The following is a 26,450-nucleotide window of genomic DNA, read 5'->3' as shown; positions in this document are numbered from 1 at the left end:
CTCCTCATTAAATGTTCTGCCCATTCCCATTTCTTTTCCTTGAGTTCAACTAAGATGTCACCAACTTGCGTTTGTTCCCTCAACCAACCTGCTCTTTTCTTAGCCCTTCACGGTACACCCATAATTGTTCTTTCCATAGCTCGCTGCGTCGTCCTCAATTTAAGTAGAACCGTTTTCGTAAGCCTCCAGGCTTCTGCCCTGTAGGTGAGAACTAGTAAGACACAGCTGTTATACACTTTTCTCCTGAGGGATAACGGCAATATGCTGTTCATGACCTGAGAATGCCTGCCAAACGCACCCCCACCCATTCTTATTCTTCTGATTATTTCACTCTCATGACGCGGATCCGCGTTCACGACCCGCCCTAAGTAGACGTATTGCCTTACTACTTCCAGTGCCTCGCTACCTAACGTAAACTGCAGTTCTCTTCCGAGACGGTTAAACATTAATTTAGTGTTCTGCAGACTCATCTTTAGATCCACCCTTCTGCTTTGCCTCTCCAGGTCAGTGAGCATGCATTGCAATTGGTCCCCTTAGTTACTAAGCAAGGCAATATCATAGCGAATCGCAAGTTACTAAGGTATTCTCTATTAACTTTTATCCGAAATTCTTCCGAATCCAGGTCTCTGAATACTTCCTGTAAATACACTGTAAATAGCATTGGAGAGATCGTATCTCCCTCCCTGACGCCTTTCTTTATTGGGATTTTGTTGCTTTCTTTATGGAGGACTACGGTGGCTGTGGAGCCGCTATAGATATCTTTCTATCTGAAGTATTTTTACATACGGCTCGTCTACACCCTGATTCCGTAATGCCTCCATGACCGCTGAGGTTTCGACTGAATCAAACGCTTTCTCGTAATCAATGAAAGCTATATATAAGGGTTGGTTATATTCCGCACATTTCTCTATCACCTGATTGATAGCGTGAAAAATCCTGCCTGGTCCTTTGGTTGACAGAAGTCTAATGTGTTCCTGTTTCTATTCGGGATTACCTTAGTAAATTCTTTGTTGGCAACGGACGCTAAGCTGATCGGTCTACAATTTTTCAAGTCCTTGGCGTCCCCTTTCTTATGGATTTAGATTACGTTGGCGTTCTGCCAAGATTCCTGTACGCCCCAGGTCACGAGGCATTGCGTAAACAGGGTGGCCAGTTTTTGTAGAACAATCTGTCCACCATACACCAACAAATCTGCTGCTACGTGATCCTCCCCAGCTGCCTTCCCCGGTTGCATAGCTCCAAGGTTTTCTTTACTTTTTCCGGCGTCACTTGTTGGATATCAAATTCCTCTAGACTATTCTCTCTTCCGTTGTAGTCTTTGCTGCCACTGGTACTGTATAAATCTCTATAGAACCCCTCAGCCACTTGAAGTATCTCATCCATATTGGTAATGATGCTGCCGGCTTTGTCCCTTAATGCATATATCTGATTCTTGCCTATTCCTAGTTTCTTCTTTACTGCGTTTAGGCTTCCTCCGTTCTTGAAAGCATGTTCAATTCTATGGTTATTATACTTCCTTATGTCCACATCCACATCTTCTATGATACCAGTGTTCGCGAAGAGTATCAGGTCTATTTTATTTCTAGTTGTTTTGCGGATATAACGCCGTCATTGACGTTTTCCATGAGCAAGACATAACAACTCCGGTTTCTTCCAGGGTCTCTGGCTGAGACATTGGGGACGCCGGGAGTCGGCCGAGGGCGTCTGCTGGAAGGTTGTCCTTTCCTGACTGGCATTTGATGACGTAGTAGCATGCACTCATCAGCAAGGTTCATCGCTGGATTCGGGCGGCGGCCATCACTGGGACAGCCTTATCTGGATGAAAAGGTCCCACAAGCGGTGTATGGTCAGTCAACAGTCTGAACGGCTTACCGAGTAGGTATTGTCGGAGTTTCAAGACCCCAAAAACTACAAACAGAGCTTCGCGCTCCAGCTGTGAATAATTTTGCTCGGCTTCCGCCAGTATCTGAGAACGAAAGCCTATAGGCCGACGCACCCCGTCGCCGACATAGTGAGAAAGCACTGCGCCGATCTCATCCGAGCAGGCATTGCATTCCAAGACAAAAGCCTTGCTTGGGTCAGAATGCGCCAGAAAATCAGTGGACTTGAGGAGGTCCTTCCCCTTGTTGAACGCCCGTTGTTGACTGGGACCTCACGCCCACTTAGCTTCCTTGCGGTGCAGCTAATACAGTGGCGCCATGGCCTTAGATGCGCTGGGAAGAAACTTCTGGGAGTATGTTACCATGCCCAGATACGAACTTAATTCTGCGAGGTTGCGTGGCACCTGCATCTGAAGAATGACATCCACGTTTTCCGGCTTTGCTTGACATCCCTGAGCACTACATCGATGTACCAGTAAATCCGCATGCGCTTGACGAAACTTGCACTTGTCCGCATTTGAGCGCATGCCGTTTTCCCGAAACCGCTGCAATACTTCGTGCAGTGCGGTACAGTTGTTGTGTTTCTCTGCGATAATGACGTCGTCTAACTAGACCTGAACTCTAGGAAGTCCTTGCAAGATGGTTTCCATGCGGCGTTGAAACACTACTGGCGCGGAAGTCACTCCAAATGGCAGGCGAGTGAAGCTAAACACTCCCTTATGCATGTTTATAGTTGTAAGTAGCATGGCTTCCTCGTCCATAAGTAACTGATTGTTAGGCTCCAAAAAATCTGTCGTGGTGAAAAGCTGACCGCCATTCAATGTTGCCAGAATATCTTGCACCCGGGGCAACGGATATTGCGCAGTGTGCCAAGCTTTCTTTACCGTGAGTTTAAAATCGCCGCAGAGGCGAATGCGGCCGTTGCGCTTTACTACCAACATCACCGGTGCGGTCCGCTTAGAATGAGGTCCAGGGACAATAATGTCCGCGGTCTAAAGGCGGTCAAGTTCAGCGTCTACTCTTGGATGAAAGACGTACGGAACTTCGTGTGCTTTCCAGAATTTCGGTACCACGTTTTCCCGCGTCTCAAACTGTACCCGCGGACCCCTGATCACAGCCAGGCCTGGCGCGAGCACGTCAGCGAATTATGTTGCCAAACGCTGTACGTGAACATCGTCCGTCGTGACGAAAGGCACTCGCTCACCTGTCATGTTCAACCGAGGACTCTCACGGATCCGTCCGTCGACCTGTTTCCCCACTAAACCTTGAGCTTGAGTTATCCAAGAACGGGAAGCCTTCCCTGGAAGCAAGTCAGCTTCCATGGCGAACCACGCAGCTTGGGCCATGCTGTTTTTATAAGGCAGAAGGCCTTTAGTGGGTCATGACTGACCGGACGCAGTCCGTGGTAGACGCAGGAAAGCGGTGATAACCGGCGAGGAGAGCAAAGAGAGGAGGCGCCACCGGCGAGGGCAGCAAGGAGAGGGAGAGGAGGCGCCATGCCAGTATCGCTGTGCGAGTGGGCGCGAGCGAGAGGGCGGACATGCGTGTGGGGGTGCGCGCACATCGGCAACATGCTTGCAGCCTATTGGTTGAGATTTCATCCCATCCTCGCGGCCACGGCGGCTTCCGTTTGCAGAACAGTTCAGACAACAGCAACAAAGGCAGACATAGATAGCCTTCAGTCTTCAGCCTTCAAGGGTACAGCCTTCAGTGTCAGTGCCTAACACTGAAGGCTGTACCAGCTCTAGGAACAGCCCCACCACACCATCGTGCAAACTGGCAAACAACATTGCACAATTCCTCACTTTCACTTTTGAATATCCTCAAGGAACACTGCGAAGAATAAGTCGAAACATTTAGCCACAGACTTCAGAACATAAACCTGACAACAGATGAGAAAAGGGATTTATAACATTACGAAGAAAAACAGTATAGAAAATTGGTTCAAAAACAAAGGAAGAAAGCAAACTTTAATCGAAAACAACCTTCCAGCCAAACAGCCGCCACACGCCGACAAAAAGCACCTCGAGTTTAGAAGTACCAGACGGGAAGGAACTTCCTCAGAATTAAGCCGCTCCAATGTTATAGGCATTTGAAAAACATTAAGTAAAAAAGAAATAGGCGTACTCAGCAGGGGCCTAAACGTTTGTCCCACGAACAACACAATAAATGAATTCGACCTTCACAAGGACCTCTCAGAATTCTCCCGACGAATGCGTATCCGACACTTTTTCGCAGACACACCAGACACCGGGATGACACCACTTAGAGCCCAATCCACTTGACTCCCGAACCAGAACAAGCCATAGAACTTCACATATACCTTAAAACTGTCACTAAAGAAATTATAAGCCAATCGAAGACATCTAAGCGACCTAAAAACATAACTGCGTCGTAGAGCAATATCATTTCAAATCTTATTTGCTGGAATGACATTGTTATTAAGGAAGCCGATAAGGGTGGAAGTATAGTTATTTGGCCAGTAGAAAAGTACAAGCACGAGGCTTACAGACAACTAAACAACCCAGAACATGACCGCAAACTAGATAACGATCCGACATTGTCCTACACAGTGACAATTACCAACAGGCTGAAATCACTTTTGGCTGATGAATTGATAAAACCGTCAGAATACAAATTTCTTAAACCAAGCAACAAAACTGCCGGGTGTTATTACCTCCTTCCAAAAATTCATAAAATTCCATCCGCTGAACTATACACTGCTATTATCCCAGGCCGTCTAATAGTATCAAACAACAACACTCCGACAGAGAGCATCTCCACATTCCTTAACACATTACCTTGGTGACTTGCCAAAAGCACTTCAGTCATTTGTACAAGATACACCCCACCTGCTGAGAATTATAGAGGACATTAATTCTAAAGGCACACTACTCCACAACACTATTCTCGCAACACTAGACGTCACGGCGCTGTACACCAGCATTACAATCCCTCATGGTTTATCTTCAATAAAACAAACGTTGTCTTAACACAATGCACAACACTCTACTGAAGTCTACTTGTCTCTCCTTGAATTAGTTCTAACACATAACTGCTTCGAATTTGAGGAGAGTTACTACCTACAGATACATGGTACAAGTATGAGTACGCCTTTTGCACCAACCTACGCGAACATATTTATGAGGATTCTAGAAACAGATTTCCTATCGCGCTGCACTACCAAGCTCCACACATACCTACATTACATAGACGACATACTCATAATATGGTCAAGAGAGTCTAGATAAATATATCGCATTTCTAAACTCTGTTCACCCAACAATAAAATTCACATCAGAATCCTTAACTGAGCGCATAAACTTTCTGGACACAACAATATACATTGGCAATAGTGAGCTAAAGACAACGCTGTATAGGAAACCTTTCGACAAACAGCAGTACCTAGAATATACCAGCCACCATCCCAGATATTGCAAACAAGGTATCTTTAAAGGCCAAGCTACACGACTACGTCGCATTTGGGTTGAAAACCAAGAATATATAGATAGACTCGATCACCTTAAAGAAACCCTATCAAACAGTAACCACCCAAACAGTGACCTTCAAACCGCCTACATCGCTGCAACCAAACTTGATCGAGCCGAGGTCCTCAAGCCCCGCCCGAGAATCACAAGAACAACAACGCCACTTCTTACTACTAAATTCTCAAACGCACTCCCTAACGTGAATAACATCCTTAGTAAATACTACCTAACTCTCACCAGCAACCTGAACCTAATAAGGTTTTTCCCGACCCTCCCAGAGTAGCCTACAGACGCAAAACTAATTTTAAAGATGTTCTTGTGCACGCCAAACTACAGAGAAAGAGGACGTTGGGAATCAATCCCTGTGGCCGCCCCAGGTGCTCTACATGCAAACATATTCAATCTACTACTACAGTAAAAAGTACAGCGTCGAATTACGCACACAAGATAACTTCGGCTTTCACCTGCACATCAAGCATCGTAGTCTACTGCCTACAATACGCCGCTTGTAGCAAACAATACATAGGTGAGACTGGACAACAAATTCATACAAGACTCAACGGTCACCGCGCGGACACAAAACACAATTTACCCAAAGCAGTAGTCAGCCACTTTAATGAACATGATCATATATTTGACAAAGCAAGGCTATATATACTACAAACAAATTTCCGTTCCCGTCGCGAAAGGAAGCATACGGAATCATACCTCATACACAAGCTTAATTGCCTACACTCGACAGGAATTAATTTAAACACGCGGCAACTTAGAATCTTTAAAAGCGGTAGCTTAAATCTGAAATACTCATATCATCAACAAAGACACAAAACACATTATGCCACCAGCTAACCTTAATTCTTAACTTCACCTGCTCTTCCATTTCGAAAATTTTTTTCCTGCCTACTACTCAATTTAATATACTCTTTCAGGTTTTTACGTCTATATCAACTGTACGAACCACATCTTCCATATACAATTGCTCCCGCCCGCTTCTGTGCACGTCACCCTCCTGTTTGTTATTCCGGTTTCCGTCCCCTCTCCCCTTCTCTTTTCCCTTCCTTTCTTTTATATATTTTTAAAACCCCCTCATCAACACATTCCGAAGTCAATATGCCTTTTTCGGTGTATCAACCCAGAGTATCGCCATTTCTGGATGCCGCCGTAACGACACCTACGTTGAGCGACTGAGGCAATGCCCCTTGAAAGACCATGCTGCTGCCTTTCAGGCACCCCATACATTGCACCGCAGACTCCTCGTCGCCATCTTAACTATTTCAAAATTACTCGAGGTATTGCTACTACGCTACTCAAGTCACTCTTTCAACTCATGTTTTTTGTGTTTTTTATTTTTTTTTGTCTTTTGTGTTACTCGCGCACTGACCGCCTGACCGGCTCTTCTAATGCCACAAGAACATGCCACCAACGATGCTTGCTAATTGCTTGCTGATGAATGCTTCCTAACCTCTCGCATCCACATCGCGCTCCCAAGCCCCGTCCTTCTTAAAATTGTGGTTTTCTCTTTCTTGTCCTTTCTCTCCCCCCCCCCCTTTTTTCTGTCTTGGTGTGGCCCTGGCTTCCGCCCCCTTTTTTTCCTTTTTCCTTTTTTTTCTCTGCTTCTCTTTCTTTTCTTTTCTCCCCGCGTTCCCACTCTCCCGCTCTTGTCCCCTCGTCTTGGGAACGAAGCTCACAGACGTCGGACGACAGCGCTCGTTTCCTTTGAAGCCTCTCTCTTTAAAACCAGCTGCCAGCGACAACACCCGAAGGTGACGTCACTGCACTAACCCTTTAAAACTAACACGCCGAGGATGATGAGGCCGCCTTTGACGAAGATAGGTCCTCCTATCGAAACGTTGGCCAGCGTTTCTGAGGCACATTATCCCTGTTTACTAACTTTATACCATAGATATTTGTTGTGCTGAGACGTGGGCCACGTTATCACCGACACCAGTGTCCACTGGAACGCCCTCATACAGGAACGTCCTGACAATGTCCACTGGAACGCCCTCAGAATGCAATGGGCGCACAATTGGCTGCGTGATGCTGACGTGGCTGACATGACTGTCCGCTGCTTCCAACGTGAATATACCGTCCGTGCCCACAGCTGTGCACGCCTCCCGCGACGATAGGGTATGTACCTGACGCGACAGTCCTCACCCGACTCTCTCTCCCGACTGAAACAGGCTCGGGCGATGTGACCCCGCTGTTTGCACTCGAAGCTTGTTGCCGAACGGAACGGGCAATCCTCTCGTTTGTGCCCTTTCGCTCCGCAGCGGTTGCACGAAATAATTCGTGGCCGCATTCGCGAGCGATAAGACTGTCCTCCCATCGCATATACGTTTCCTACAGTGGCGTGGCTCATTATCTGCTGCGCGTTCACTTCTGCCATTTTGGCTGATAGCACGATTCCTTCTGCTTCACTCCTCGTCAGCTGCGGCTTCGCAAGCAACTGTCGACGCACTCCTGCGCATTGCAGCCCACAGACAATGCGGTCTCGGAGCATTGGATTCAACGTTGCGCCAAAATCTCATGTTTCCACTATTTGACGAATAGCAACTATGGAACCTTTGACAGGTTCGTCTGACAGCTGTCCGCATGTGAAGAACTTGTAAGTCTGTGCTAACTCGTTCAGCTGCAGCGAGAAGTGCTGCTGCTACAAAGCTACCATTTGGGCGTAAGAAAGTTCGTTCATCTTGTCTGCCGCGCATCGACCACTAAGTGCATCTACGGTGTGGGTCGTCAGTGCTGCGACCAACAGGGCCCGCTTCTTCTTGTCGACCGTGACGCCATTGCCTTCAAAGAAGCCCTCCAGTCGAACTTGGTAAGTTGACCGCTTGTCACTCGTCTCGTAAAACTGCGGCGGGCTGGCATATCCTCCCGTGGTGGCGAAGGCTATGGCATACTGAGAGGGCAGCCCGTTGTCGTCCGATCTTCGTCGCCACTGAAGAACACGCACCAAACACAGCGGTGGCTGGCCCAAGACAACGTTTATTCCTTTGATGCGTATTAATATAGGCGTTGTGCGAGACGGTTAGAGAGGGAGTATAAGGAGGAGGAACAGCGGCAATCACTGCTGCCGTATGCTGGTGTGACGTCATCCCAATATGCTACTCGGTGTCTTTGTTGGCTACTCATGATACAGTGTAACCTGAGCCATTCGATAATGTTACGTCTAGCTGCACTACATGGTTCGAACTACTACGAGTACGGTTGCGAACACGATAACTGGTAGTGATACTGATCACCTGCAGAAGTACATTGGAGGTAATAAGAAAAAAGAATGGTTCGGCCTTCGCATTTACACGCACAAGAAGCAGCCGTGGTAACGATGGAGGAAGAGCTTTCTCTATGTATTAGGAGGAAATCAACATGAATTTAGGGACCAGGTGATCTCTTATAACGAGATGGGGTCTTTTGAGTTACTTTTTGTTAAAACAGTCGTCTGTGTAAAGTAGCAGAACCCATGCTTTCCGAGTCTTCCCTGGTCCCACATGTAATGCTCGGAACCCGAAGTGAATTTCGGCAACAGGTTCGCATCAGGTCGCGTTCCAACGTAGGTGGCCTTCTCTGCTTATCAAGATATGTCACCTTCTAATACTCACCGCCTGCTGTCGAAACTATATGTCCCACAACGGGGCAGGGGAGAGACAAATCGGTTAGGAGAGAAGTGCACAGCAGCGCAAAGTGTAGGACTCAATACGAGACTGCAATTTCATAAATGAGATTATGGACTGAATGTGACGACCCAGTTACGAAGTCGCTTTGCAATGATGATGAACCAATCAAACCAAACTATACTATATTTCTCGTTAACACGCTTTTTTTCTCCCTCTGCTTGTAAATGGCAGGAATATGACAGCGTTCGTAGACACTGGCTCATCAATCAGCCTCATAAATTAAAAAAAATTCTGCACGAGGTGAACATTACCATAGGAAAGTCAGTTCGAGTCTGCAGCTATGATGGAACCTCGTAAGCGTTTAAACGATGGACCCAGACAAAGATCCAGTTTGGAGACGACGAGATAACGACAAAATTTTTGGTATAGTCTGTGGTTGAGTTTGATTTTCTATTATCAAGGCCAGACAGGAAACTTTTAAAGATGAATACACTGCGGAATGATGTGATCACTACAGATGAACAAAGCAGAAACGGAACAACCATTGAAAAGGCAAGAACTGCGTCTTGTTCTGAATATGCTGCGTCTAACTTGCTGGAATTATTATGTGAAGACACTTATCCACAACAAACAACGGCTTAGAAGTTTCATATGAGTTACGAGATGTGTCAGTTGTGAGAAAGAAGCCATACAGCTCAAGTCAAGAGACAAAGCTTAGGCTTAAACAAGAACTTCAAGGAAAGCTTGATTCTGGTATTATTAAAGCAACAAGTTCACCGTTTCCTTCACCAATCACCAACGTACCCAAAGAAGACAGATCATTCCGCTTGTGCACGAACTACCGATCAAGTAGCATTCAAACGGAACTCTTCCCTTTTCCAATGCCACGCATAGAGGAAATCAATCATAAGACCGTTGTCTGCGAATTTTTCTCAGGAATAGACCTACATAAGGGTCACTGACAGTTTCCATTACAAGACGAAATGAAGAATTTGACAGCATATGTTACACTTTTTAACATACGAGTACACCAGCTTACCGTACAGGTGGAAAAATTCTGGAGCCTCGTTTGAAAAAATGCTGAATTTTGTACTAAAAGACTGTATCGGATAGTTCTGCAGTGCTTACGTTCATAATAAAATCGTGTACTCGAGAACAAGCCATGACCACTTGACCCACTTACCGGAAATCCTTCAAGCACTAGAATAGTGCTTCAAAAGCACTCTTCCTGGCATAAGGACCTGGCATAAGGAAGTATAATATGGACAGAATTGAGCATGCTCTCAGGAACGGAGGAAGCCTCAAAGCAGTGAAGAAGAAACTAGGGATAGGCAAGAATCAGATGTATGCGTTAAGAGATAAAGCCGGCAATGCAATTACTAATATGGATGAGATAGTTCAAGTGGCTGAGGAGTTCTATAGAGATTTATACAGTACCAGTGGTACCCACGACGATAATGGGAAAGGGAATAGTCCAGAGGAATTCGACATCCCAGGAGTAACGCCGGAAGAAGTCGAGAACGCCTTGGGAGCTATGCAAAGGGGGAAGGCAGCTGGGGAGGATGAGGTGACAGCAGATTTGCTGAAGGATGGTGGGCAGATTGTTCTAGAAAAACTGGCCACCCTGTATACACAATGCCTCAAGACCTCGAGCGTACCGGAATCTTGGAAGAACGCTAACATAATCCTAATCCATAAGAAAGGCGACGCCAAAGACTTGAAAAATTATAGACCGATCAGCTTACTGTCCGTTGCCTACAAAGTATTTACTAAGGTAATTGCAAATAGAATCCGGAACACCTTAGACTTCCGTCAACCAAAGGACCAGGCAGGATTTCGTAAAGGCTACACAACAATAGACCATATTCACACTATCAATCAGGTGATAGAGAAACGTGCGGAATATAACCGACCCTTATATATAGCTTTCATTTATTACGAGAAAGCGTTTGATTCAGTCGAAACCTCAGCAGTCATGGAGGCATACAGAATCAGGGTGTAAACGGAGCCGTATGTAAAAATACTGAAATATCTATAGCGGCTCCATACCCACTGTAGTCCTCCATAAAGAAAGGAGGAAACGGAGGAAACTGGTACATAAGAAGCCGATCAATGAGTTAGCGCTAAGAGGGAAAATAGAGGAATTCCAGATCAAGCTACAGAACAGGTATTCGGCTTTAAGTCACGAAGAGGACCTTAGTGTTGAAGCAATGAACGACAATCTTGTCGGCATCATTAAGGAGTGTGCAATAGAAGTCGGTGATAACTCCGTTAGACAGGATACCAGTAAGCTATCGCAGGAGACGAAAGATCTGATCAAGAAACGCCAATGTATGAAAGCCTCTAACCCTACAGCTAGAATAGAACTGGCAGAACTTTCGAAGTTAATCAACAAGCGTAAGACAGCTGACATAAGGAAGTATAACATGGATAGAATTGAACAAGCTCTCAGGAACGGAGGAAGCCTAAAAGCAGTGAAGAAGAAACTAGGAATTCGCAAGAATCAGATGTATGCGTTAAGAGACAAAGCCGGCAATATCATTACTAATATGGATGAGATAGTTCAAGTGGTTGAGGAGTTCTATAGAGATTTATACAGTACGAGTGGCGCCCACGATGATAATGGAATAGAGAATAATCTAGAGGAATTCGATATCCCAGAAGTAACGCCGGAAGAAGTAAAGAAAGCCTTGGGAGCTATGCAAAGGGGGAAGGCAGCTGGGGAGGATCAGGTAACAGGAGATTTGCTGAAGGATGGTGAGCAGATTGTTCTAGAAAAACTGGCCACCCTTTATACACAATGCCTCAAGACCTCGAGCGTACCGGAATCTTGGAAGAACGCTAACATAATAATAATCCATAAGAAAGGCGACGCCAAAGACTTGAAAAATTATAGACCGATCAGCTTACTGTCCGTTGCCTACAAAGTATTTACTAAGGTAATTGCAAATAGAATCCGGAACACCTTAGACTTCCGTTAACCAAAGGACCAGGCAGGATTCCGTAAAGCCTACTCAAAAATAGATCATATTCACACTATCAATCAGGTGATAGAGATGTGTGCGGAATATAACCAACCATTATATATAGCTTTCATTGATTACGAGAAAGCGTTTGATTCAGTCGAAACCTCAGCAGTCATGGAGGCATTGCGGAATCAGGGTGTAGACGAGCCGTATGTAAAAATACTGAAAGATATCTATAGCGGCTCCACAGCCACTGTACTCCTCCATAAAGAAAGCAACAAAATCCCAATAAAGAAAGGCGTCAGGCAGGGAGATACGATCTCTCCAATGCTATTCACAGCGTGTTTACAGGAGGTATTCAGAGACCTGGATTGGGAAGAATTGGGGATAAGAGTAAATGGAGAATACCTTAGTAACTTGCGCTTCGCTGATGATATTGCCTTGCTTAGTAACTCAGGGGACCAACTGCAATGCATGCTCACTGATCTGGAGAGGCAGAGCAGAAGGGTGGGACTAAAAATGAATCTGCAGAAAACTAAAGTAATGTTTAACAGTCTCGGAAGGAAACAGCAGTTTACGATAGGTAGCGAGGCACTGGAAGTGGTAAGAGAATACATCTACTTAGGACAGGTAGTGACTGCTGATCCAGATCATGAGAGTGAAATAATCAGAAGAATAAGAATGGGCTGGGGTGCGTTTGGCAGGCATTCGCAGATCATGAACAGCAGGTTGCCATTATCCCTCAAGAGAAAAGTGTATAACAGCTGTGTCTTGCCAGTACTCACGTACGGGACAGAAACCTGGAGGCTTACGAAAAGGGTTCTACTTAAATTGAGGACGACGCAACGAGCTATGGAAAGAAGAATGATAGGTGTAACGTTAAGGGATAAGAAAAGAGCAGATTGGGTGAGGGAACAAACGCGCGTTAATTACATCTAAGTTGAAATCAAGAAAAAGAAATGGGCATGGGCAGGACATGTAATGAGGAGGGAAGATAACCGATGCTCATTAAGGGTTACGGACTGGATTCCGAGGGAAGGGAAGCGTAGCAGGGGGCGACAGAAAGTTAGGTGGGCAGATGAGATTAGGAAGTTTGGAGGGTCAACATGGCCACAATTAGTACATGACCGGGGTAGTTGGAGAAGTATGGGAGAGGCCTTTGACCTGCAGTGGGCGTAATCAGGCTGATGATGATGATGATGATGATGATGATGATGATAAAAAAAGCAAGAAAATGCCAACAAAGAATGACGTCAGGCAGGGAGATACGATCTCTCCAATGCTATTCACAGCGTGTTTACAGGAGGTATTCAGAAACCTGGATTGGGAAGAATTGGAGATAAGAGTTAACGGAGAATACCTTAGTGACTTGCGATTTGCGGATTGCCTTGCTTAGTAACTCAGGGGACAAACTGCAATACGTGCTCACTGACCTGGAGAGGCAAAGCAGAAGGGTGGGTCTAAAAATTAATCTGCAGAAAACTAAAGTAATGTTTAACAGTCTCGGAAGAGAACAGCAGTATACGATAGGTAGTGAGGCAGTGGAAGTGTTAAGGGAATACATCTACTTAGGGCATGCAGTGATCGCGGATCCGGATCATGAGACTGATAATCAGAAGAATAAGAATGGACAGGGGTGCGTTTGGCAGGTATTCTAGGATCATGAACAGCAGCTTGTCAATATCTCTCAAGAGGAAAGTGTATAACAGCTGTGTCTTACCAGTAGTCACCTACGGGGCAGAAACATTGAGGCTTACGAAAAGGGTTCTACTTGAATTGAGGACGACGCAACTAGCTATGGAAAGAAGAATGGTTGGTATAACGTTAAGGAATGAGAAGCGAGCAGTTTGGGTGAGGGAACAAAAGCGAGGTAATGACATTGCACGCTGTAATGAGCGCTGTCACCTGACGTCTGTAAGCGTAGTTCCCAAGACGGGGGGACAAGAGCGGGAGAGTGGGAAGGCGAGCAGAAAAAATAAAAACGAGAAAAAAAAAACCAACAGCGAAAATAAAAGATAAAGAAAAGGAAGGGCATAGGTGGGTGTTGGTGGAACGAGTGGCATTGGCGGCATGTTTCTGCAGCTTTAGAAGAGCCGGTCAGCCGGTCAGTGCGAGAGTTACTCGCGCACTGACCTTCCCACTCTCCCGCTCTTGTCCCCTCGTCAGTCGGCAGCGCTCATTTTCTTTACAGTCTCTTCCTTTACGATGAGCCAGCACCGACAAAAGCCGCATGCGACGTCACTCTACTAACCCGTTAAAACTAACATGCCGAGGATGATGAGGCCGTCTTTGAGGAAGATGGCGCCTCCTATCGAAACTTTGGCCCGCCTTTCTGAGGCTCCTTATTCCTGTTTATATATTTATACCGCAGTGTGCTATTCCATCTGCCAGCCCCATTCTTGATTTTGTATCTCTGGTAAGCGTTTTGAGTCCACAACATGCGTGAAATCACGCTTGAGGAACGGCTTCTAAAAGCGTCCTGCTCTTGTCGGCGCTAGCACAATGCTGCTTTAGGCACCCGTGATTAAAGGGCCCTTGAAACGGTTCGGACAAATTTTGTAGGCGCGTAGGGTACAGCTTAACTAGAACATTCGCACCACAATTTAAGTGAAGCGTTACGTAATAATGGAGCTACAAGCGATTAGAAGTTACCCTCCTCCCTAGCCATGCTTTTCCTCCTCAACTCGCTCGCCGAGCGAGCGGCGCTAAGCTCCGCCTTCACTGGTACTGCGTCACGATGTGACGTCACATTGTCCACTTCCGGTTGTTTTGGAGCACGCCCCCTCCCGCGCGAGACATCTCCGCTAGCCGCTTGGCCGTCGGCCAAGAGCTATCGAAGTAGCATGCGTTGCGAGCATTCTGTCGTAGCGCCGAACCTGTCCGGTATTATGGTAATCACAGGCAAGCTGGTCATTTCGGCAAATGACTGGAGGCATAAACTCAAGCGGATGAAGGAACTTTAGTGTAGACGTACGTGAGCAGCCTGATCGGTCAGCACGGTTCAGACACTTGTTGGCGCAGCGCTTAACCAGTCAAACAAAGCGCTAATATCGCTCTAACCAAGTGTAAAACATTCTAAACATTTATAAAAACAACGTGTTGATGATTACACTCCTGCGAAAAATACACACCAGCAGCAAAGAAGAATACACTTTGTTGCTGCTACTGTGTATGGTTGAGCTCTGTGCCACCAGGTGGCTGCACCGTGCAGACCATTCACATTTGCCCTTCTGCTCATCTCATGCCTCATCCCGGCGCAGTCAGGCGGCCAGACCCTGTCCCCTTGCGCTTGCGTTTGCCCTAATACCGGAGTCGCCAAACGCTATTGCGTTAGTAATCTCCCGGTCTAAAGTGACGGCCACAAACGTGCAAATCCTGGCGTCGATCGGATAGCGGCAGTCCGGTGCGCAGCAGCCAGTTCGCTCGTATGCTGCCTTGTAGAGGGACATGATGTCGCAGCTTGACATATTGCCAGTCGCTAGGTTTTCAGTCCACAAGGCAACAAAGTCAAATCATAGTGCTCGCGAAAAGACTGAGACCGACTCTGACCGCAGAGCTCTCGTCAAAATGGAATACGTTGTAACACAAGCAGACGGCTCTTGCTGTGTGCCGGAAGTGCTTAAGTGTACTGAAAGATTGTTCTTGTGCCTTCCCTGTATGTTACTTTCTTTTTATAAAAACAAATTAACTAACATTCCAACTATTACAAAGATCATTTGTTTACCATAATGTTGGAAAAATTATCGATCACGCGCCCTGGTCAGCCAATCGGATAGCTCGCCCCACTGTCGTCATATGGGTGATTTCCGTCATATGGGTAGGGGCGGCTTAAAATTCCGCCGAGCAGCCTGCTGCGATCGGCAGCGATGTGCATTTTTAAAACCTTATAATAAATTGCACGCTTTACGCGGAGCACTTGGATATGTCAATTAATAATCAGAAGGACCTACTCTAACCACTCAGTACGTTTGTAGAAAATCGTCAAAATCGTTTCAGGGTCCCTTTAACAGTTCAGAACGAAGAAATATGTGTGCTTTTTGATCTTCTCTGAAGTAGAAATACTGCCACTATTTGGTGCGGGCTCCGCTTATTCGCCATCGCAGATGAGCTTCCCTAACCAAGCCGCTCAGCTTTTCATTGTAGGCGCTTCAACATAGCAACTCGCAAACATGCAATAACAGAGACCTGTATCTCCTCGTTGAACAAATTGATGGCTACAGATGACAGCTTTTCACTCTACGTGCTTTATTTGTTGCGTCCCGTCTGCCACTAGTACCAGGCGTTATGGGCCGCTCAAATCCATTGCAGTGAGTGCCGCGCTACTTTTGCATTATTATGCGGCGAAGCGGCGAACTACGCTCCAGACGGGATCTGTTTCTCTATGCGTCGGTCGGCCACCACAATCCCGTTGTTGCTGTGCGGTAGCGTCTCGGTAAGCCTACGGACGCCGGAATCGCAGAACGATCTCATAAATTCGACGCGCTTTGCGCTCAAACTAACAATTCAGGTGAATTTAGAGAAAGCGAAAGCTCATTTGAATAGTTCCTGGCGATCAACGCCAGTGAGAACGTAGCCATCATTAAAATTCACGCTGAAGCTGGACCCATGGGTGTCGCCGTTTTAGACAACTCTATTTCTTAGCATGGGTAAATTTAGGATATCGGTGTTCGCACTGCGTTCGAGGCGCGCGATTTGTCCTGTACCATGTGCCAATGTGTGAGGCGCGTCGGCACGGGCTTTCGTGGGATGGCACGCGGTCGCGTAGTTTGGCGTTAAGTATGCAGCTCTTATCTCTTCAGTGTACCCCAATTATCTAATTAATTAATTAATTTATGGGGTTTTACGTGCCAAAACCACTTTCTCATTATGAGGCCCGCCGTAGTGGAGGACTCAGGAAATTTCCACCACCTGGGGTTCTTTAACGTGCGCCTAAATCTAAATACACGGGTGTTTTCATATTTCGCCCCCATCGAAATGCGGCCGCCGTGGCCGGCATTTCATCCCGCGACTACTTGCTCAGGAACTCAACACCATAGACACTGAGCAACCACGGCGGGTAATCTAATGAATCTTGTTGGATCTTTTCAGAATAGGTCGGCTGGTTTTGTTTACCAAAAATATGATTATCACTTTAGCTAATGGACAAATATTATGTTCTTCAGGTTTTATCTTTAAGTGTCGACAGTGATATCGCGTTTTCGTGCTTGTTTGACAAATAAGTTTACAGTTACAGGCTTTGTCCTATCTTGCAGCTCACGCAGATCACACAATTATCTCAGCTCCACGCGCTCCGGCGCCACGATGTTCACTTTTATTTCGTCAGCGCACCCACGCAGCATTCGCCTCTAGAATGATCTCACAGGTTTTATCGTCATAAAATTTTATAAGAAAAAAATTCACTAGCATCTAACTAAGTAAATAGCGCCATGATATCACCATACGCATTTATTGGTGCACATCTTTTTATACGTCTATGAAGTTCATTAACGTTGTTAAGCACAAAATTTCATACGCACTGTACCTGGAAATTTTCTTTCTGTCTTTCCAAATTAACGAAGTACTCTACTATAACATGCCTATTCAGATAGCTGTTGGATATAATATGAATTTTTGTCTATAATTTTGTCAGTACTGTTACTGATCGCTGGAGTTTGTTCTAAGTCCCTCTGTTGTTGTTTTACGCAACCCCTTTGAGTGTGCGTGTGTGTGTGTGTGTGTGCGCGCGCACATACCCACACAGCTGGTAATTATCATCACCAGCTGTGCGGCTGGTGAAGATAGAGATGAGGAATTTGTACAAGTGATGATGATGTGTACAGAAGAAGAGTCGGGTCAGTCATGGGTCGCGCTCACACTAATTCCCTCACGCCTCGTCGCACGGCATTTAAATAAAACGCGCCGAGTGTACGGCTTTAAGCGCGGTACATGCAAAATTTGTGTACCATGGCAAGGGTGGTCGGAAGTAACTGTAAGGGGTGACACGCGGTAATTAACCGGAGATGTGTGCTCAATGACCATGTATGGTCCAATAAAATGACTGGCGAATTTTCGGATAAACCGGGAACGCGAACAGGAGCCCATAGAACTTCGTCACAAGGGGAATAGTGACAACACGGTGAGTTGAGTCGTAGCGATGCTTCCCCACATCCTGAGCGATGTCAGTGTTAATGCAGGCTGCGTGACGCAGTCTTCGAGGCGAGACAACAAGTGTTCTGAGAAGGGCGTTGCTGAGGACTCGGGAGCCGTAAAGAGCGAGACGTCCAGGACGAGGAAAAATTGAGAAAAGCCGGTGGTGTGTTGTACAGCCGTATTAGCAAATGTCACAAACGGCACCATTGCATCCCAGTTAGTGTGGTCCGGGCTGATGTACATTGCGAACATATCCGATAGAGTACGAAGAAAACGCTCTGCCAAGCTGTTTGTCTGCGAGTGGTAACTCGAAGTGGTCTTGTGAGCGGTGTTTCAGGCACGCAGAACTTCGGCGAGAAGAGACGAGGCGAATGCTCTGCTGGGGTCGCTGAGGTGAAGGCGCGGAGCTCCGTGACTTAAGAGAATGGTATCGATGGAGTCGGCCTTTCGGAGGTGACGTAGAGGCTTGTATGCGGTCGAGAATAGTTCGGCAGTATGGGTCGGCATGTTGGGGAAAAACAAGGACATATTGGTGATTGGGTTTCAACCAGTCGAGCGTTGAGACGGACAGGGGTGATGAAGTAGGATCGGGCTGTACATCAGTACGATTAGGCGATGCTGAGTCATTCTTGCTCCGCAAAGCGCAACGCGATAGAGGATCTGCGTCTTGGTGACTGTTGCCAGACCTGCAGGTAATATCGAAATCATACTCTTGTAAACGCATCACCCAGCGACCAAGGCGATACGGTAGGTTCTTTAGCGACCATTGCCAGCTCAGTGCGTTATGGCCGGTGAGGACTGTAAAGGGACGACCGTGGAGGTACGACGGAAACGTTTGCACTGCACAAAGAACAGCAAGGCCCTCCTGTTCGGTGATGGCGTAATTTTTCTCATCAGCAGTCAGCGTCCGACTGGCGTGAGCAACGACTCGTTCACGCAATGTAGTGTCGCGTTGCAGGAGAACAGCACCGAGACCATGACTGCTTGCGTCAGTGTGACTGATAGTAGCTGCACTTTGGTCAAAGTGGCACAGTACCGTGTTGGACGTCAGGGCCTGCTTGAGCGTGGAAAAGGCACTTTCACAATTGGCGGGCCAAACGAAGGGCGCGTTATTTGAGAGGAGTTGATGGAGCGGAGGCGCAAGCTCACTAGGGTTAAGGAGTGGGCGAGTTCGTATTGCGTTCTAAAACTGGTATAGCGCAACACAGAAAGGAAGAAACGAGCCGAGCCGGCCAGATAAAGGAACAGAGCGCTGACTTCCAACTGGTTCCAACTGGCAAGTTGCCCGAAATACATGCTACAAAAAAGCATCAGGACATGTCGTCACAACACTTCACAAAACGTCACACCGATAGAAGGCTACACCAGCATGAGTCACAGAACGCGCAAATCTGTCACGCAAGGTTAAATTGATAAAAAAATCTTACTTCCTGTGGAGATAGGCACAAAGATGGCGCGCTAAAGCACGTGCTGCTAGCCATTGCTATGATATCAGCTTCAATAATCTCCCGCGTAAGTTGTAATCGATGCTTTTTTGCAATTCACACCGATAAACATTCGGCTGGAGAGGAACAGGGGCTCGAGGAATTTTGTATTATATTCCGTCGAAGGGCGTCCGATACATTTTCCTCGATGATTTCGCGCTCCTTATGAGACACGCCATATGGCCGCCGGTGAACAATGCGGGAGCCGTCAGTGTGCATGCGATGAGTCGCACCAACCGGCATACCGAGTGCTGGCGAATTGATGTCGAACAAAAACGGTGTTTTTCTAATTGTGTAATTGTGCAAGCATATCGCGACTCTGGGCAGGGGTCAGTTCAGGGGTTATGGTTGCTGACAGCGGTGTGGAACAGGCAGTGAGTGGCGACGACGTTGACTATGGTAGCACAGTCGAAATGGCAAAAACTGCTTTAGGCTGTGAATCAACAGCGCAAGTGACACTTGGTCCACGGGGCAGCAGTCGAGGTTCTGTAGTTTGGTTTAACAGGGTGAAGAATGCAGAGCCATGAGAGGAGCGAACAAGGCCAGGAGTAATATGAATTGCTCTAGATAGCGTATGACCATAGGGAACAATGATAACGTCGCCATTCCGTATGCCACTGGAATTGACACTAATAATTTTTTGTTGTGATGGCCAAAGAACATTATAGGAAGAGGTGATGAAGCGCATACGTTCTTCATAATCAGGAATAGAGTAAACGGTGGCATTCATATGTACGAGTTGCTCAGGGTAAGAGATAGCAGAGGACGCCCTAGACAAGAAATTCCATCCTAACATAACTTCGTGGCAACGCTCGGGAAACACAGCAAAAACAGTGTGATGACATAGTAGTCCATGGGTTTTTGGGCTGGTCAAGTTGCCTGCCCGCCACTTTTTACCCAGAACCCCACCATAGACCTCGTTTTATCGGAAACAAAGACATTCATTCATTCAAATTCCGTAAATGAACACTCGGACTGTACATTGCGCGATGGGACAAAGAAAAGCGTTGTTCACTGCACGAAGAGACGGGCCGCAATAAGGCGTCATTACTTTCCGGAGGTGGGAACAAAAATCTGCCCCAATAATCGAAATGGCGGCACCTGTGGAAATGAGAGCTGCGACGGGCACACCTTCCGCAACCACTGACAGAAAGTTCGAAGGTCGCTCTGGAGAAATTGTAGGCCTTCCGCTGGATGCACTTTACGCCTCCTAAAACTGCATCGGAGTTTTCCGAGTGAGCGTTGGAGACATGAGAAGCAGGTCAGAGAGATGATACCCAACGACGACGTGGAGAAGGCGACCTGCGGCGAGATTCTCGAGAGTTCAGAGGCGTGTTGGTATGGTACTGAGGAGAGGGGTACCGGTGAAATGAAGAGCGGTAGGAGGTTCACTGGTAGTCCTTTGCTGGACGGACGCCTGTTCGCTCTTCGGATGTATAACCACGTTGCTTATCCTCTTGACGCCGTCGACAGAACCGGTAGATATGCCCGCGGTAGCCTAAAACCCCTTAATCTCCCAAAGTAGCGCCATTCACTTCCCTGCTCCTGCGCTCGGCGCGGCCTCGACGGTGGCGCCGCCGGTGGTGGGCCTGCCGTAGCAGACGACGGCTAACACGCTACGAGAAGAAATCCGCGGAAAAGCTTGTTCGAGCCCGGCGGAGCCGTTTTTTTAATAGAGATGTTGCTTCGTCAGTCGGTAACAGGCCTTAAAAATGTCGTGTTGGGATTGTGGAAGAAATCGAGAAAAGGACTATTATTCAAGGCGTATTTAAGGCGTAAAGTGCGTGCACGTTGAGAATTCGTGTTGCTGGAACACGACGCAAGCACGCGGTGTGCTCAAACACGTGCGTAATTACCAAAGTTTCAGGTCTTGACAGCGTGAAAGTATGTGTACGTGGTTTCGTAGGCTTATTTACGTACCTGCAGGATATTTTTGTTCGGCCGGCGCGTGAGAGATTCCGACTGCCTGCGGTCAGCGATGCCTGGTAAAAGGGCCGCTTTTTTCACTGCGGCGTGCTTTGGTAACCTTGACGATAGATTGTTTTTTATTACAAGTATTGCTCCAGGAGGGCACATGTAAAGGCTAACGGAGGCCCCTGAAGAGCACGTCACATTACAATAAAGCAGGTGGCGCAGGGAGTGTTCGCATACAAAATTGGCTGTCCGCGGTCTAATACCCCCTTGGCATGCACAGGCTTCGGCGAGCCCCATCCAGCCCTGGTTCTAGCTTTGGTGCTCCTGTTGCAGCTTTGGCGCCCTGGAGGCACCGTCAATAGTACGAAATAATAACACGTCGTTACAACTAGTAAATAAAATATATTGAAGAAATACAATCGCGCTGAGGCGCCAACTTTTAAAGCAGCGCTAGTGCGCCCGCGCGAGAATTATGGAACGCCAACGAAGAATTTACCGGCATACGTACGACTCTACGATCAAAGTGCGCGTTAAACATCCCCTGGCGACCTAGTTAAAGTTATCCGGAGCGATGCACTACGACCTCCATCAGAGCTTTAGTCACTTCGGGACGTTAAAAACGTTAATCATCACAAACCAAATCAATACATGCGGGCGTACATTCGAAGCGAAAAGACTGCATCCATAAGTAATAGTGAGCCTTGCAAAAGCATCGAGAATGTGCTAACTTCTGGTGAAGCTCCAAGTATAACGTCGCCTCTATGTCACAGGCCAGCTGCAGATGCGTGCACTTTCACCGCAAGACCAAACTACGTGAAACTAAGAGAGCACATTCGAAAAAAAAAGTCAACTTCAACGCGCTAAAATCCACGCAGAGCATGAACACATACACTTTTTCGAAGCGGAAGGTGTCGACTAGGCTCAAAAGAAGAGGTTGTGTGGAGCCGTGGCACTTACTTCACGAAGCCGTGCGTTCTTTGCCACTTCCTCGAAGTCAACCCGCCCAATCCGTGAATCCACACTTTTCTTTTTGCGTTGCGCCCGCCGGATGGCAAAGCAAAAAGCTTTTTGCCCTCGCTGTGTCTGTTGCGGCAACCGAAGGCGCAGCAGCACGGCATCGTAATTAAGTTCTCGTCCCTAACACATTCTATTACGCTAACGTATTCCGTCGATCCGCCTGCCGTACTTTCGTCGCGCAGGCCCAACATTGGAGGTCGGAGCGCGCTGGAAAGAAAAAAAACATATAAAAGCCCGGCGCCTGCTACGCTATGAAAAGAACAAAATATACAAAAACGCAGCGCCTGCTTTCACGTGACACAGATTGGCCAATGGGGGAGCGGAGGTGGCTGGGGAGGCAGGAGACGTGGATGAGGAAGCGCCAGGGTGAGCGGGGTGCTGGAAAGATCTAAGAATGCCGCTACTTTTGAAAAATTGAGGGGCTTTACGGTTGCCACAACAATACCAAATGGGTCGAGCACGAAGCGGAGCGGAGCGGTAAGGCTGTACACGCACTAGTGGCGACAATGAAGCCACAGGGATATAGTGGCGCGTTTGCAGAGGTGCCGGGGTGACTGGAGGTTCAGCCGCGACGTCGGCGTATGCTGGCGCCTGTCGAGCGCAGGAGCCGTCGGCGCACGTTAGACGCGATGCAGAGATAATTTCATGCTTGATTATTCTGCGTAAGTCGGTCGGATAAGGGGCGACGCAAGGTACTGGCACACAGTAAGAGTACCGCCCGTGAAGTTCCTCCCGAACGATATCACGTGTGATCGCACACAATTCTACTGCTGAAGGCAAAGAAGGTCTGTATTATCCTTGCGTAGCCGTAGAGATTGAAGTTTCTCTAGGCGCTGGCAAGTGGCGATTACATCTTGGATGGTGGCAGGATTTTGTATGGCGACTGCGCTAAAGGCGATGGTGTTTAGGCCTTTAATAATATGCCGTATGCGGTCGGCCTGGAATACGGTGGCGTTGACACGTTTGTAAAAAGCTAGTGCATCCTCAATGTAGGATGTGTACGATTCCCCGGGAAACTAGATGCGCTCATCTAACTTCTTCATGGCGACCTCAGTGCGGACTGCGGAAGCGCCGAAGATCTGACGAAGTTGCTGCGTGAATGCTTCCCAGTCGGGGAGATAAGGCTGATGGCTCCAAAGCCAGGTTTTCGCGACATTGATGAGGTGGAAAGGGACATTGTGCAACTTCTGTGAGTTATACCACTTATTGAAGTCGCTTGCCAGGTTGTAGTTTTGGAGCCATTCCTCGACGTCATCTTCCCGCAGACCAACGAGGACTGGTGGGTTACAGTGGCGGTTGTGGATGGTCATGGCGGATGGTCAAGGCTATTCTGGAGTTGTAGTAACGGATGTGTTCGGATTGTCTTGAGCAAGCATGGCAATGGGTGGTATGCGGCGACCCGAGCGGCGCTCCAGTGAGAAGGGCGAGAGGTCGCGGGGAACGAAAAGCACCTACACCATTTATAAGGAACCGAATAATCCAGCCGAGCTCGAGCTGCAACGAAGAAGAAAAGCTTTGCCGTTCATGGTGATAATTACAGATGAGGAATTTGCACAAGTGATGATGATGTGTAGAGATCAAGAAGAATGAGTCATGGATCGTGCTCACAATATATATTTATTTATATAAACTTGAAGAAAGGGGCTTAACCGAGAGCTCAATATTTTATTGATCATGTCATAATATGATCGCACGCGTAATGCGAAGACGTGGGATGCTTGCTAACCCGCAGCAAGTTGTGTTAACCCGATAGCGTTAACGGCCCTGTGTAACAGAAAATTCCGTGTCGGCGATGTCATCGGCGTCAGGCGTCCAGCGTCAGAATTCACTTCGGCAAAAAGATTTTCGAACCCCGGGGCCTGGATATGGCGCAAGAAAATTACGGAAGTAATTGTATTTCTCAAGCTAATGTACGTAGAAAAATTCTAAAGTACGACTTAAACACAACCGACCGATATGATAGCGTATGACTGTAATTTCACTATACGAGAAAAGATGATTTCGTTTTGGAAAACTCATAGAAACTCTCTTTCCGGCGTTTCTACCATTCACAGAACGGCCATGGCGCCCGCCATTTGCTCGCGCCGGCGCGTGAATATCCCGGAGCACACGGAGCGGCGCGCCCGTTTCCTTGAAACAAATTCCAGATTGCGCTCGCCTCCGCCACATCGCGGCCCACGCAAGGGGCCAGCTGTCGACTGGACAGCCCGCCTTCGTCCATTGCGGTCGCCGCGAGCGTTTCTCCGCACACATAGCCCTGTCGGCTGTTGATGGTTTGGGGAAGTTACCACAAGAAAACACGAGACTTGAAGAAAGGGCCAACACGAAGTGTTTGTTGTGCCTTTCTTCAAATCTCGTGTTTCTTGTGGTAATTTCTCAAAATCCCCGTAAACGTTACGATATATACGCTGCAGCTGCCGGCTAGCGTGAGGAGCAGTGATGGATCTTTAAATGCTATCGCGTTCCACCCTTAAACGCGAAGCTTAAGCGTCCTCACAATTTTCGTTCATGGACCATCACTTCCATTAATTCATAATTTCTTTTATTCATTCAGTAAGCACAAGTGATTCCCCCTGTGTCGTCCTTCATGCCTGCTTGTTCGCTTGTTATATTATTATTAATAAAATATTGAATCCTTCGGTTAACCTCCTTTCTTCTCGTTAATTACAAAGCGAGGGTCTCGAACCCGACAACATTGATGCCTTCGAGTAGCCCGTGTAGATTTATTAATCAGTTGCCTTCACCCAAAAAGATGACGTGCTCGTGACGCCTGCGGGAGAAAAGATATTGCATATCCGCCGCCAAGGTTGGGGAGTGGTGGCGCTGACTAACATTCCCAGGGTTAGCTTTAGTTGCAACACATAAATACCCCAGAAGGTACATGGGAAAGAGTCGGGGCGGTAGCTGAATTGCTGAAGCATCGCACGCGTAATGGGAAGACTTGGGATTGTTCCTCACCTGCGACAAGTTGTTTTTTTCATCCACTTTCATTTCCAATTACTTATCATTTCTTTAATTCAGTTAGTAAGCACAAGTAATTTATCCTGTGTCATTCTTGGTGTCTTTGTTTGTTGGCTTCTTATTATATGAGGTATATTATTCATGTAAGAGGACGCTTAATTGCTTAGGTTTCGGCTGTGGTACGGCTTTCGTCAGAGCAACAGTCTGTTGAAAAGTGTGGATGGTGCTTACTATGATGAAGGTCGTCCCACAGCTGCAACGTAAGCAGGTAAGCTTGCTCAATATGCTGTTTCTGGCGCAAAGTACAAAACATGAAAGGGGAACAGGTAAGAGACAGAAAAGCGCTCCTTTATCTCTTGCCTGTCCCCCTTTATTCATAATCCGTACCTTGTACCCGACTCAACAAGTATAGCTAGATTAGACATCAATTATCTGAAGGAGAAGTTTTCTGTGAGCAAATAAGTTTGCATTATTTGTATGTGTGCTTCTTTTTTTATCAACTACGACCGTACCGGACTTGCGAAACGACATTCGTTTAGGTATTAGATTTACAGGCCAGTTGTTTCTATATCCACTTTCGTTTTCATTTATTTATCTCTTCTTTATTTCAGTAAAGAAATTCAGCCAAGTTCCCCTATTTTGTCCTTGATGTCGTTGTTGTTGGCTTCTGAGGACGTGTGAAAATTGGGCCCCTCGGTTTCCTTTCTTCTCGTTCTGTACATAGCGGAGGCCTTGAATACAGCAGCTCTGAGGGCTTTATAAAGCTCAGTGAGTACAGTATCATCGTGTTTCTTGATTGACATTAGGGGCAATGAGCAAAACGAGAGCAAGGTGAAAGCAAGGGCCAACGTTTGGACAAGTGGACTTATCTTCTTCAAGCGATACTATATATGTTTCAATACTTATAAAGCCTGGGAATATGATAGCCTTTCAGAAAATTGTTTTCTTTATTCATTCACCAGCAGACTGTACTGTACAAGCCTCTGCAGTGAAGATG

The 26,450-nt window shown here is 47.0% G+C and overlaps 1 protein-coding gene across 12 annotated transcripts in view; it reads left to right on the top strand.

The window, feature by feature from the left end:
- LOC129384481 (uncharacterized) overlaps positions 1 to 26,450 on the top strand; it is a 564,425-nt gene that overhangs the window by 245,898 nt on the left and 292,077 nt on the right. Inside the window, exon 3 of one of the 12 annotated variants that reach the window (XM_055069973.1) lies at positions 8,617 to 8,717. The exons of the other annotated variants lie outside the window; for them this stretch is intronic. The gene's annotated coding sequence lies outside the window, so the exon portion shown is untranslated. Of the gene's footprint in view, positions 1 to 8,616; positions 8,718 to 26,450 lie in introns of those variants that run through there. 12 annotated transcript variants of the gene reach the window in all.

Source organism: Dermacentor andersoni, chromosome 9 (genome assembly GCF_023375885.2).
Source record: "Dermacentor andersoni chromosome 9, qqDerAnde1_hic_scaffold, whole genome shotgun sequence".
Taxonomy (NCBI): domain Eukaryota; kingdom Metazoa; phylum Arthropoda; class Arachnida; order Ixodida; family Ixodidae; genus Dermacentor; species Dermacentor andersoni.
The sequence above is the reverse complement of the archived record's forward strand: the minus strand, read 5'-3'. Positions and strand labels throughout refer to the sequence as shown.